We start from the raw sequence: 14,820 nt of genomic DNA, 5'->3' as shown, positions 1-14,820 counted from the left end.
TTCTATCCAGAATTCAAGAATTATTTGGGCTTTGTTTTCCTCCTCAGAAGTTTACTCCAGATACCAACTATTACTCAAATCAATAGTCCTAGGAATTAACCTCAAAGCCATCTACAATTTGTTCCTTGATTATCTGAATGCTGTCATGTTTGATATATACAGAATTATGCTCTTGACTGGTATGCTCTCTTCCTTTTTCTACATATGAGAGTTCACAAACTTTTTCTGTAAAAGTACAGATAGTAAATATTTTAGGTTTTGCAACCTGAGGTTTCTATTGCAAACATTCAACCCTGCTGTTTTGCTTTGAAAGCAGTCACATACAATACATGAGAAAATGGGTATCTGCCATGTGCAAATTAAATTTTATTGACAAAAACAAGCTGTGGCCTGGATTTGGCCAGAGGGCCATAGTTAACTGACCTTGCACTCTAACATCATTTCTTTCATTCAAAAGATTGCTTAAAGCATATTTTACAATTAGGAGTGGAAGAACCAAACCACCTTGTTTACTTTCTCTAATAATTGCAGTTACTCTAGATAAATAAATAAATAAGAAATTTAAATGAAAGCATTTGGGGGAGTTACCAAGGAACGTTATCTGTATATTTGCCTTCTTTCTACTATTAAACTGCTCAGGACTAGAACCTCCCATTTCTATGCACACAAATCTCCCATTTCTATGCACACAAAAGATGAAGAAAAATTGATCATAATCATGGTAATCAAGATGATATTAATTTTAACTTCTTAAGAAGTATCCAATTAGTGCCTATGAAAAAAATCTCAGCAAAGAGAAGGGCATGCACTTAAACCTTTGCTTGATCTGTTTCTGGAATGATCAGGTAGTTTGCAGCATAGTCAAAGGAAGAGTAGACGTCCATGTAGTGTTAATCCTCTTTCTTTGGTTCCTAAGACTGAATGAATGGACACAATGAAAAATAATAAATAAAATCTAACATACAGAATATGCATGGGGCCCTGTTTTGTACAGATATGTATTTACAACACTTACTTGGGCTACTTGGTTAGGACTGCAGTAAAGAATTAATCCAAGAACAAATACCTGTATTAAGGCATATCACAAGTGCTTTTAATTAAGAGTTAGTTTTAAAATGTTAGCTAAATACTTCTACAGCAATCCATTCTCCCTCAAAATCCATTGACAAGCTCTCTTGATCTAGGGCCAGTGTATCTTCAGCAGTGAAAAAAAGCTCGCTCCAATTACCAAAGTAATCACATGATTATAGTTCCCTGGACGCTACATTTAGTGTACATAAAATCACACATCTCTGCCCTGTGGGAGAGCACTGGCTCGCATATGCTTTGTTGGATATGCCTAAGAGATTTCTGGCTCAGTCTGGCTTATTTTGAAGTCATAAGGATTGAGCCCTACTCCTCCATTTCCATTCGTCTATGCAGTGTTGGTAATTACCATCCCTTTGACAGTGTTTGTGTTGAGATGGTAAGTGAGCCCTCAAAAAACAGCCTGTTGTTTCTCCCTCCTATATGACATTGTCAAGTTTAGGGTATTCTCAGCTAAATCAAATGACTTCCAAAAATGGAAGATATAAGGAATATAAAGTATCAACCCAGGCAGGCAGAAACCTGTATTTTTTTAGTGCCTCTACCTCTCAACCTAATTCTCCTTTGGTTAACATTTAATTGGTACTTTGAGATATATGCTTAAAATAAGTGGCGTTCTTTGCTGTATTCTCAGTGTCTAGCACAAATATGTCTATTTAATAAGTGAATCAGTACTCTTAAAATGATAAATTAGAAGTTCTTTACAAGATTTTGCATTTCATCTCCTAATTGTACTCTATTTTACCATCTATTACAACAAGATTAATTTGAGAATTGAAGCTAAATTTTCCATACTTCCTTTTTTTTTTTTATTGACCAAGTATGGCTAGGGTAAAATTATTAATACAAGAGATAAAAAATGACTTTTTTTATCCTCCACTAATAAGGAAAAGAAAGGTCCCAAGGGGAGAATCAATGTTCCATTTTAATCTTCAACCTCTTATAATTCATTTTTTTCATTAGTGAAAAACCCCTTCTTTTTTCTTTTCAAAACCTAAGAAATCAAGGGGAATTTCTCCTAGCTTATTAAACAGAATACCTTTAGACTTGCCTGCATTATGTTTGAGTATATTTTTCTTTGCCAGTCCACCTAAGTTTGAGCATAGACGTAGTGTGCCTGGAGGAAAAACATAGTTTAAGGAATCATTTTAATCCCAGATCCCATATGACTTACTCTTTTTTCATATTTAAAATTAGTATCTGGAGTAGTTAGGCTTCCCCAAGCCATATGCCAACTGCACTAATGATTCAGTAGAAGGAGACCTGTGTAACTCAGGCACTAGTCCTGATAACTATCAAACAATAGTCTGGTGGAGTACTATTGGGGCGGGGGGTGAGGTATTGATCTTTCAGTATTTGATTTCCTTATATGTGAGAAACATATGCCATCATGGCTTGTCCAGACCACTCTACCCGCACCATGCCAAGGTTGGCTTTTAGTTCCTTCTCTTCTTTAGTGCAGTTCCTAAAGGCAGCTGATGATTTCTCACTTTAGTTGGAAAAGAACACTGATCAAAGGGGTGAATACAGAGTCCAGTGGAGACAATTCTTTACAACTTTATATCCTGTAAATACTCTCAGAACAAAGAGACAAAAAGTAAATATATCAAAAAGAAGGAAAAAAAAATGTGACTGAACTAATTAATGTTGTTTATGGGTGCCCACCATGTGCCCTGCACTATGCACACAGGAACTGTAAATAGACAAATTATTAAAAATATGTGTATGTAATGGAAGTTTAGAACAGTCACTATTCTCCACTTGCATGCAATCTAGTGGAGAGGCAAAATTTACTCACATGAAATAGCAAAATTATAATTAACTCTGATACTCATATTAAGTGTAATAGGTGTTCAAAAAAAAGGCATAGAGTGTGTTATATTGTTATACAGAGTCATCTTTGGTTTTCCTATCAGTGACATTCACAAGCAATCTTTGTTGACAACCTAAGCAATTACTGAGAAATCATCTTATTTATTCAAACTGCCAGAGCTGAACCCTTCTCAATAGAGCTTAAGTCATCACCCAATCTCTGGAGCTGGGCTGCTTGGGATCATGTTTTGCCTTTGTTAGATATGTGGCCTTGGGCAAGTTACTTGACCTCTCTGTGCCTCAGGTTCCATATTTGCAAAGTGAGATATTTCTAGAATGTTCCTCATAGGATTAGAGAATTAAAGTCATATTTTTAGTATAGGGCCTGCTGGTAAGTACCATATATAAGTATTCACTGTTATTTCTAGTACAGTGGCTGGTGGTAAGCATTATAAAGTATTCGCTATCATTTCTGGTTTCTACCACCACGTGGCTGACCTTTCCCAAGACATCAGTATAATTTGGGAATAATAGACCAGCACAGTACCTCACAATTGGAAATCCACAATTGCTGGATGAAAAAATCCAAGGCACATAGGGTACAGATAGATTGAGTATGCCCAGGACGCAGTAGAATATATGATGTGATAACATTGACCTGATCCTCCCATTTCTTTGAGTGAGGTGAACTCTCAGAGAGTTCAGAAGACCTCACATCCAGGCTGACAACTTAGGTCAAAATATTGCAGCTCTGTCTGTGTCCTATTTTTACATCTGGCTGCGTTTCTATCTGAAGCCTCCACTAGCCAGGGGAGGCCTGTGTGTGTCGCTGCTTCTTTCTCCCTGAAGGTTCAGGAGGATACATTTGCTCAATATCCTGAGAGTTTCAGAGATAACTGTCAGTGCAGCATTGCTGGAAAGCAGTAGAAAATTAGACATGATAACCACGTTTCCTTAAATCACTCAGCTACTAGTTTCATTTTTATTCACAGGGTAATTTTGTAATCTCTTTTCTCCTAAAGAAAAGTCAGAAAGTTCACACCTACATATTCAGCTGAAAGAGGAGTACCCAGTTAGACTTGGAATAGAAGATCATAGCCATACCATACCATACTTTACATTTCTATAATGTTCTGCAAAGTTTTTTTTTTCAAGTCATTTTAATGTAGATTACTTGCATATATCTTTACAATAGGTTTATAAAGTAGAAAACGCAGTTGTCATTGTTACTTTTGATGAGGAAACTGTGGCTTGAAGACTGAAAATGCTTTATTCAGTCACCTTTTCACACCCCAAATGATATTAATTCCAATTCACCTGACTCTCAATCTCATTCTCTTTCTAATCTTCGTGACTAAAAACTTGAATTTCCACAACTGCTGGTTAAACTGCAAAGAATAGGGTTTAAATTGTTTAGAGAGAATGTCTTAACCTCTCATTTATTTATATTTTACACAGCTTCATTTGTAGCAAAAGGGAAAAAAAAAGAAGTACTTACTCTTTCTCCTACGTCCTTTTGGCCCTGCCACATAAGGGAAAGTCCTAGGGTTTGATCAATGAACACACAACTTCAAATTATATTATCTGTCCCCATGAACTTCCTTTTCATAACTTCTTGGATCCTAGTTAGTCCTACATGGCTGGTAAACAAAAGGTGTCTAGTCCCTGCCCCACCCTTTATCCCCATCACCTTCCAGACAAGGAAAACAATCCCCATAATCAAGGTACAAAGACGAGCAAGTATTAAGCGTTTTTCTAAACTGGTAGAAAATGCTCATTCTCAAATACACTGGGTAATTCATTCGTTCATACATTCAACAAAATATTTACTAAGAAGTTATGATGAGCTAAGCTCTAGAATAGGTGCTAGGAAAATAGATTTTAAAGATGATAATAAAATAAAGTGAAGTAAAATAAAATAAAAATAAAACAAACCTGATCTCAAAGAGCTTGTGTCCAATGGGAGATCTCAATTGTAATGCTGTATTATAATATAATGCTTTAAGTTGACTGCTCTGAAATGTCCAAGGAAGGCTTCCTGGGGAGTGACATAACATACAAAGCCCAGATCCTACAGCAACACTAAACTTTTGAGAAAGAGGAAACATCTGTTTCCACTAAAATGCCACCAGGACCACTGCAAGTTGTCCAGGGACAAGGTGGAAAATGGGGGCTGGGAAGTGTTGGTGCTCCCCTTCCCCCATCCAAAGATGTTTTCATAGAGATGAAGTTAGCATCGGGACAGCTTTGAAGAGAAAGAAGTATACAACAGGAACTTGGAGGTAAATGGATGGGCGCGAGGGGTTCCAGCCATCTCCCGCCTTGGTGTTCTGGGAAGGAGGGCCTGAGGCAAATCTAGACTCACTTGACTACTTCCTTCTGCCCCACAAATGTTTCCAGAGATTAGGCAGCAATTGGTCACCCTGAGGGATAAGAAAAAGTACACAAATAAAACACAAGAGAGACAAGGCCCTGGTCAAGGGCAGCAGAGAGGAAGAGAGTTACAGAAAGGTAGAGGGGCAGTGTGTCATTTTTGCCTGTTGTTCTTCCCTGAGCAGAAATTTTAAGCCATTTAGGAAGCAAGAATGAATTTTAGAAACTGAGTACAGGTAAACTAGATTTACTTGTTAACTATCGCTAGGATTTTTTTTTAATAACCTTTATTGGAGTATAATTGCTTCAAAAGACTGTGTTAGTTTCTGTTGTACAACAAAGCAAATCAGCCATATGCATACACATGTCCCCATATCCCCTCCCTCCTGAGCCTCCCTCCCATCCTCCTTAACCCACCCCTCTAGGTCACCGCAAAGCACCGAGCCTATCTCCTTGTGCTATGCTTCTGCTTCCCACCAGCCAACTATTTTACATTCGGTAGTGTGTATACGTCGATGCTACTCTCACTTCGCCCCAGCTTCGCCCTCCCACCCCATGTCATCAAGTCCATTCTCTATGTCTACCTCTTTATTCCTGCCCTGCAACTAGGTTCATCAGTACCATTTTTTCCTTTTTTTTTTTTTGATTCCATATATATGCGTTAGCATACAGTATTTGTTTTTCTTTTTCTGCCTTAATTCACTTTGTATGACAGACTCTAGGTCCATCCACCTCACTATAAATAACTCAATTTCGTTTCGGAGTAATATTCCATTGTATATATGTGCCACATCTTCTTTATCCATTCACTTGTCAATGGACATTTTGGTTGCTTCCATGTCCTGGTTATTGTCCCAGCAGTGGGATTGCTGGGTCCTATGGTAATTCTATTTTTAGTTTTTTAAGAAACCTCCATACTGTTCTCCATAGTGGCTGTATCAATTAACATTCCCACCAACAGTGTAGGAGGGTTCCCTTTTCTCCACACCCTCTCCAGCATTTATTGTTTCTAGCTTTTTTGATAATGGCCATTCTGACTGGCGTGAGGTGATATCTCATTGTAGTTTTGATTTGCATTTCTCTAATAATTAGCGATGTTGAGCATCTTTTCATGTGCCTCTTGGCCATCTGTATGTCTTCCTTGGTGAAATATCTATTTAGGTCTTCTGCCCATTTTTTAACTGGATTGTTTATTTTTTTGATATTGAGCTCCATGAGCCGTTTGTATATTTTGGAGAGTAATCCTTTGTCTGTTGTTTCATTTGCAAATATTTTCTCCCATTCTGAGGGTTGTCTTTTTGTCTTGTTTATGGTTTTATTTGCTGTGCAAAAGCTTTTAAGTTTAATTAACTCCCATTTGTTTACTTTTATTTCTGTTACTCTAGGAGGTGGGTCAAAAAAGATCTTGCTGTGGTTTATGTCAGAGTGTTTTTCCTATGTTTTCCTCAAAGAGTTTTACGGTGTCCAGTCTTACATATAAGTCTTCAATCCATCTGGAGTTCATTTTTGTGTATGGTGTTAGGTAGTGTTCTAATTTCATTCTTTTACATGTAGCTGTCCAGTTTTCCCAGCACCACATATTGAAGAGGCTGTCTTTTCTCCATTGTATGTTCTTGCCTCCTTTGTCATAAATTAGGTGACCATATGTGCGTGTGGTTATCTCAGGGCATTCTATCCTGTACCATTGATCTCTATTTCTGTTTTTGTGCCAGTACCATACTGTCTTGATTACTGTAGCTTTGTAGTATAGTCTGAAGTCTGGGAACCTTCCTCCAGCTCTGTTTTTCTTTCTCAAGATTGCTTTGGATATTCGGGGTCTTTTTGTGTTTCCATACAAATTGTAAGATTTTTTGTTCTGGTTCTGTGAAGAATGCCATTGGTAGTTTGATAGGGATTGCATTGAATCTGTAGATTGCTTTGGGTAGTATGGTCATTTTCATAATATTGATTTTTCTAATCCAAGAACACAGTATATTTCTCCATCTGTTTATGTCATCTCTGATTTCTTGCATCAGTGTTTTGTAGTTTTCTGAGTACAAGTCTTTCGCCTCCTTAGGCAGGTTTATTCCTAGGTATTTTATTCTTTTTGTTGCAATGGTAAATGTGAGTGTTTCCTTAATTTCTCTTTCTGATTTTTCGTTGTTGGTGTATAGGAATGCCAGAGATTTCTGTGCATTAATTTTGTATCCTGCAACCTTCCCAAATTCGTTGATTAGTTCTAGTAGATTTCTGGTGGCATCTTTAGGATTTTCTATGTATAGTATCATGTCACAGCTTTACTTCTTCTTTTCCAATTTGGATTCCTTTTATTTATTTTTCTTCTCTGATTGCTGTGGCTAGGACTTCCAAAACTATGTTGAATAAGAGTGGTGAGAGTGGACATCCTTGTCTTGTTCCTGACCTTAGTGGAAATGCTTTCAGTTTTTCACCATTCAATATGATGCTTACTGTGGGTTTGTCATATATGGCCTTTATTATGTTGAGGTAGCTTCCCTCTATGCCCATTTTCTGGAGAGTTTTTAACATAAATGGTGTTGAATTTTGTCAAAAGGTTTTTCTGCATCTATTGAGATGATCAGATGGTTTTTATTCCTTAATTTGTTATTGTGGTGTATCACATTGATTGATTTGCGTATATTGAAGAATCCTTGCATCCCTGGGATAAATCCCACTTGATCATGGTGTATGATACTTTTAATGTGCTGTTGGATTCTGTTTGCTAGTATTTTGTTCAGGATTTTTGAATCTACGTTCATCAGTGATATTGGTCTATAATTTTCTTTTTTTGTGATACCTTTTACTGTTTTTGGTATCAGGGTGATGGTGGCTTCGTAGAATGAATTTGGGAGTGTTTCTCACTCTGCAATTTTTTGGAAGAGTTTGAGAAGGATCTGTGTTAGTTTTTCTCTAAATGTTTGATAGAATTCACCTGTGAAGCCATCTGGTCCTGGACTTTTGTTTGTTGGAAGATTTTTAATTATGGTTTCAATTTCATTACTTGTGATAGGTCTGTTTATATTTTCTAATTCTTCCAGCTTCAGTCTTGGAAAATTGTACCTTTCCAAGAATTTGTCCATTTCTTCATAGTTGTCCAGTAATATAATTGCTTGTAGTAGTCTCTTACAATCCTTTGCATTTCTGCAGTGTCAGTTGTGATTTCTCCTTTTTCATTTCTAATTTTATTGATTTGCATCCTCTCCCTTTTTTTCTTGATGAGTCTGGCTAATGGTTTATCAATTTTGTTTATCTTCTTAAAGAACCAGGTTTTAGTTTTATTGATCTTTGCCATTTTTTTCTTCATTTCTATTTCATTTATTTCTGCTCTGATCTTTATGATTGCTTTCCTTCTCCTGCCTTTGGGTTTTCTTTGTTCTTCTTTCTCTAGTTGTTTTAAGTGTAGGGTTAGATTGTTTATTTGAGATTTTTCTTGTTTCTTGAAGTGAGTTTGAATGCTATAAACTTCCTGCAGCTTTTGCTGTGTCCCATAGGTTTTGGGTTGTCGTGTTTTCATTGTCATTTGTTTCTATGTATTTTTTAATTTCTTCTTTGATTTCTTCAGTGACCTCTTGGTTATTTAGTAGCGTACAGTTTAGCTTCCATGTATTTGTCTTTTTTACAGTTTTTTTCCTGTAATTGATTTCCAATCTCATAACGTTGTGGTCAGAAAGGATGCTTGATAAGATTTCAATTTTCTTAAATTTTCCGAGCATTGATTTGTGACCCAAGATGTGATCTATCCTGGAGAATGTTCCGTGTGCACTTGAGAAGAAAGTGTATTCTGCCACTTTTGGGTAGAATGTTCTATAAATATAAATTAGATCTATCTTGTCTATTGTGTCATTTAAAGCTTGAGTTTCCTTCTGTTTGGATGATTTGTCCATTGGTGTAAGTGGGGTGTTAAGTTGCGTACCATTATTGTGTTACTGTCGATTTCTCCTTTCATGGTTATTAGCATTTGCCTTATGTACTGAGGTGCTTCTCCTTTCATGGTTGTTAGCATTTGCCTTATGTATTGAGGTGCTCCTATGCTGGGTGCATAAACATTTATAATTGTTATATCTTCTTCTTTCATTGATCTTTTAATCATTATGTAGTGTCCCTCCTTATCTCTTGTATCACTGTTTATTTTAAAGTCTATTTTATCTGATATGAGTATTGCTACTCCAGCTTTCTTTTGATTTCCATTTGCATGGAATATCTTTTTCCATCCCTTCACTTTCAATCTATATATGTACCTAGGTCTGAAGTGGGTATCTTGTAGACAGCATATATATGGGTCTTGTTTTTGTATCCATTCAGCCAGTTTGTGTCTTTTGGTAGGGGCATTTAATCCATTTACATTCAAGGTTATTATCAATATGTATGTTCCTATTACCATTTTCTTAATTGTTTTGGGTTTATTTTTGTGGGTCTTTTTCTCCTCTTGTGTTTCCCGCTTAGAGAAGGTTCTTTAGCATTTGTTGTAAAGTTGGTTTGGTGGTGCTAAATTCTCTTAGCTTTTGCTGGTCTGAAAAGCTTTTGACTTCTCCATCAAATCTTAATTAGATCCTTGCTGGGTAGAATAATCCTGGTTGTAGGTTTTTCTCTTTCATCACTTTAAGTATATCCTGCCACTCCCTTCTGGCCTGCAGAGTTTCCACTGAAAAATTAGCTGATAACCTTATGGGGATTCCTTTGCATGTTATTTTTTGTTTTTCTCTTGCTGCTTTTAATATTTTTTCTTTGAATTTAAGTTTTGTTAGTTTGATTAATATGTGTCTTGGTGTGTTTTTCCTAGGGTTTATCCTGTATGGGACTCTCTGTGCTTCATGGACTTGGGTGACTATTTCCTTTCCCATGTTTGGGAAGTTTTCCACTATAATCTCTTCAAATATTTTCGCAGACCCTTTCTCTTCTTATTGTAGGACCCCTATAATTCGAATGTTGGGGCATTTAGTGTTGTCACAGAGGTCTCTGAGATTGTCTTCAATTCTTTTCATTCTTTTTTCTTTATTCTGCTCCTGGGCACTTATTTCCACCATTTTGTCTTCCAGCTCACTTATTCGTTCTTCTGCCTCAGTTATTCTGTTATTGATTCCTTCTAGCGCATTTTTCATTTCAGTTATTGTGTTGTTCATCTCTGCTTGTTTGTTCTTTAGTTCTTCTATATCTTTGTTAAACATTTCTTGTATTTTCTCAATCCGTGCTTGCATTCTATTTCTGAGATTCTGGATCATCTTTACTGTCATTACTCTGAATTCTTTTTCAGGTAGATTGCCTATTTCCTCTTCATTTATTTGGTCTTGTAGATTTTTACCTTGCTCCTTCATCTGTGACACATTTTTTTGCTGTCTGTTTTTGTTTTTGTTTTTTTAATTGAGTGAGATTGTGCTCCTGTTTTACTGGTTGTTTGGCCTGAGGCTTCCAAGAATGGAGTCTGTAGGCTATTGGGTAGAGCTGGGTCTTGGTGCTGAGATGAGGACCTCTGTGAGACTTCACTCCTATGAATATTCCTTTGGGCCTGAGGTTCTCTGTTAGTCCAGTGGTTTGGACTCAGAGCTCCCACCGCAGGAGCTTCTGCCCAACCCCAGGCTTGTGAACCAAGATCCCACAAGCCAGTTCACTCTGGGGTTCCACCCATCTCCTTGGGCATTAGAGTCCGCCACCAGCGGCTGGCAGGTGCCTTAGTTGTGGGAAGACGCTAACTCCGTGTCTTCCCACCCCACCGTCTTGACTCTGCCTCCACTATCGATAGGATTTTGTCTTTCTTTGCTCTTTCACTTCTTCTTTCTTTTTTACTTTTATTGTTTATACTTGGAGCATTCTGACATCCTCACATAAGAGGACCTTTAGCAGAGATACCAAAGGAAAAAAAATCAAATAAATATCTCTTAATCTACCAGTGCAATTCAGTTCTGATATACCCACTGACAATAAATAAATAAATAAGCAAATAAATGAATAAATCAATGGCTTTGGGGTTTTAAAATTATAAACAGGACACTGTGACTAGACTGTGATCTGGAGTAGACAGTTGACAGGATGGAAGAGAGGAAGGATAAAAAATGGTAAAGGAATGAGTCTGTTAGTGCTAAAGTTTAGGTAAAAGAGAAATTCTAAGTATATCTCAATCACAGAGTTGGGGGCGGGGGCTGTTCACAAGCCTAGGGGATCAGCCAACTGAGGTCATGTCCTAGGCTAAGGCCATATCTACATACTGAAAAAGGGAAGTCAGTATGAGAGTTGTGCGAATCGTATACCTTTCCAAGAAATAGTCCATCTTTAATTAGAATATCTGGGGAATAAGGTGAGAATTGGAGGTGAAAGCACTCAGTTATCTATGTGAGTTGAATTTTTAATATAGAGTAATTTTAAGGGTAAAGGTAATTAGATATTTTTTAGCATGACAAACTGTAATTACTAATCAGAGGCCTCTAGCATAAGATTATTATGCTAAGATGGGGTTTAGAAGCTTAGGATAAGAGCCTGGGCTGCTGGTGGTGAGCACATCCATCTTCCCATCCTGGTTACAACCCACTGGGCTTTTCTTAGGGGTGAACGGCTGTCAACTCTGGTCAGACTTTCATTTTGATTGATGTGTCTCTGCCATTCAGATTGTTAAATATTTCGAATAACATTCCCAGAATCATCTCCATACCAGCAATGTGACCCAATGACAAGAAAAGAGCCCTGGTCAAGCAGTACTGTTTGGTCCCAGCTGAATATTGCAAAGAGAAATCCTGCTGTTACAGTATTCTCTTCCCAATCAGTGGGACTTATCAGCAAGTAGGATCCTTGAGGAACTGCTTATATACTAAAATGAATAACTACATGAAGACAATATATTGTACGGTAACTATCAAGGAGACTGGCCTTGAGGAAACCAGGACTGTCCATTGGCAGTTAAGAATCCCTTGAGAAACCTAGCCTTCCTGACCCACTCACATGAGCATTCCTGTCTTACACCTGGGGAGGAGATATGGGGAAGACCTGGTCTCCTGGAACATTTCCAAGTTCAATAATGCTGAAGATATCTATAATTCAACCAAGAAAAAAAATCTCCATTTACTATTGTACTCTTTCCAGCCTTTTCTGCTCTTGCCAGTACCCAGGTAACAGTGCAGTCAGCTTTCAGCCCCGCCATTGTAGTGCAGAGACCCCTTGCCTCATGCCCTGCAAACTTTGGAACACTTTAACTTTCATGACCTCTTGTGTAAAGTGCAAGGAATGACAGCCAGATAAATTTAGTATTAAACACACAAGGTGACAGTCATTCTGCTTGGGAGCTGAGCAGCAAGGACAAGCTAAAAACAGTAGATGTGCTCTGGAGGACATTCTCCATCCAGAGCAGAGACTGATGGCTCCAGGCAGCAGCTTGCTGAAATTTATATGAGTTTCAGGAATCCAGCTCTCAGCAGGCAGAGCAAATGGAATTATAGGAGGACGCTGAGGACAGGAAGATAGAATAGCCTATGCTTCTATATTCAGTGAAGGGTTTTTTGTTTTTTTTTTTCTTTTCACAAGAGGGCAAGTTTCTTATATAGTTTTTTGGGAACATGTTTTAGTATTTCCTTTGTGTTGAGACATGTCACTGAACCACGTACAGTATGAAAGGCATCTATTCTGATTCAGAAGGAAAAACTATCATGGATTATAAGTCTGACATTCAGGTGTTCCTTGGACACATCTCACCATATGGAGTTTTGATTTTTTTCTGTTTGTTTTTTATTTAGGAATAACTTTCATAGCATCAACCTTTTCAGATACCTGGTCCTAGATGACAGAAAACAAGCTGAGACAGTAACAAGTTCTCAAGGCAGGACAGGTATCTGCTTTGCTTCACCTCTAGAGCAGCTTGCATGTGACAACATGGCTTTGATTTTCCTTCACGTTCTTTTATCTACCCATGTAAATAACTTGAAAAGAAAATGCCATGCCCAGATCAAAAACCTGTGTCTGCTATTTACCCTCTGAGCATTTGCTTTGGTGGAAAGGGAAATCATATCACACACTACATGCATCGTGAATGAATTTTGATTGCTTGCCCCCAGACCATGAGACTTATGTGCTAACATGAAGAGTGAATAATAACTATATACTTTGCAAGTGCAGGTGAATGGGTGAAGTTTTACTATGGATAGGATTTGACCCTGGTAGTAACACCTAGAACCATAGGGTCAATTTCTCAAAATCTAAGCCAAAGCAAATTTTTAAATGACATTCCACCTCCACAGAGATTTGGTTCCTTTTTTCTCTAAATGTATATAGATTGACTGTAGAATGGTTTGCTGCTTCAGTCCATGCTGATATTTCTATAAAAATACTTCACTTGAGCCCAAGAATAGAACCAGAAGCAGGGAGAGAAGTTAGCAGTTAATTATTATTTATTGGACATTCATTCATATTCGTAAATATTTACTAACAAATATTTATTAAGCATCTGTTATACACCAAGAAAATACTATGCACCAAGGATACAGAAATGAAGAAGGCAGCTAAAGACCCTGCCCTAAACAAGCTCAAATCTAAAAACAGGAATAGAAAATAAATCAGTAAACAATTAAATATATGATATAATGGCATGTAATGTAAGTGCTGAAAAGCAGAAGAAGAAGCTACAATGCAAGTATTCTTTAGATGCTGTTAGAGAAAGCCCCCTTGGTCTAGGTGTGTGGAAGAAGTAAACTGAACAATCAAATGATCAAATAAAGGTTAAGGGCATAGAATATGATTTATATTTTATATACAGTATGATTTATAGAAGATAGAACAAGTTTTAAAGATATAAAAACTTAAAAAATATCGATGAGTAAAGGTGGTCAAAAGGTACAAACTTCCAATTATAGGATAAATAAGTTATGGGGCTAAAAAGTACAGTATGGTGAGTATAGTCAACAATACTGTATTGTATATTTGAATGTTGCTAAGAGAGTAGGTCTTAAAAGTTCTCATCACAAGAAAAAAATGTAACAATTTGAAGTGATGAAGGTTAACAAAACTTATTATGGTAATCATTTTTCAGTATATATGTATATCAAACCATTATGTTGTAGGCTTAAAACTAATCAGTGTTATACACCAATTATATCTCAATAAAACTGGAAAAATACATAAAAAATATATATAAATGCATGGCATCTATATTCACAAACTTATAAACATTTTTGGCATATTTTCTTCATAACAATTCTGTGAGGTGGATAGAAGTTATTATTATCATCCTGTCCCCCTTTTACAGATAGTAAAACTGTTAGGTAATAAGAAATTCACATAGTTTGGGAGAGGCAGAGCCAGGATCATGAACAAAGACTTCCTGACCCTACATACAGTGTGTGTTCAAAGTACAATGTTTATCATCTATAACTGAAGCTAGGGATTGAGCTTTGTGGAAGAGCTCTTTTATTATAGACTGAAAACCAAAGTAGATCTATTATGGTCTGCACTGTTTATGGTCCCTGAGTGGAAGGCCCCCATGCCTTCTTCCTCCTACAGCTGACTGTAACCCAAATAGACCCATAACCCAAGAGGGAAGAGTATCCAAAGACCTGATTAAGCTATCCAGTTCCCATT

This window comes from Balaenoptera ricei, chromosome 4 (genome assembly GCF_028023285.1).
Source record: "Balaenoptera ricei isolate mBalRic1 chromosome 4, mBalRic1.hap2, whole genome shotgun sequence".
Lineage (NCBI taxonomy): Eukaryota > Metazoa > Chordata > Mammalia > Artiodactyla > Balaenopteridae > Balaenoptera > Balaenoptera ricei.
This window is presented reverse-complemented; position numbering follows the sequence as displayed.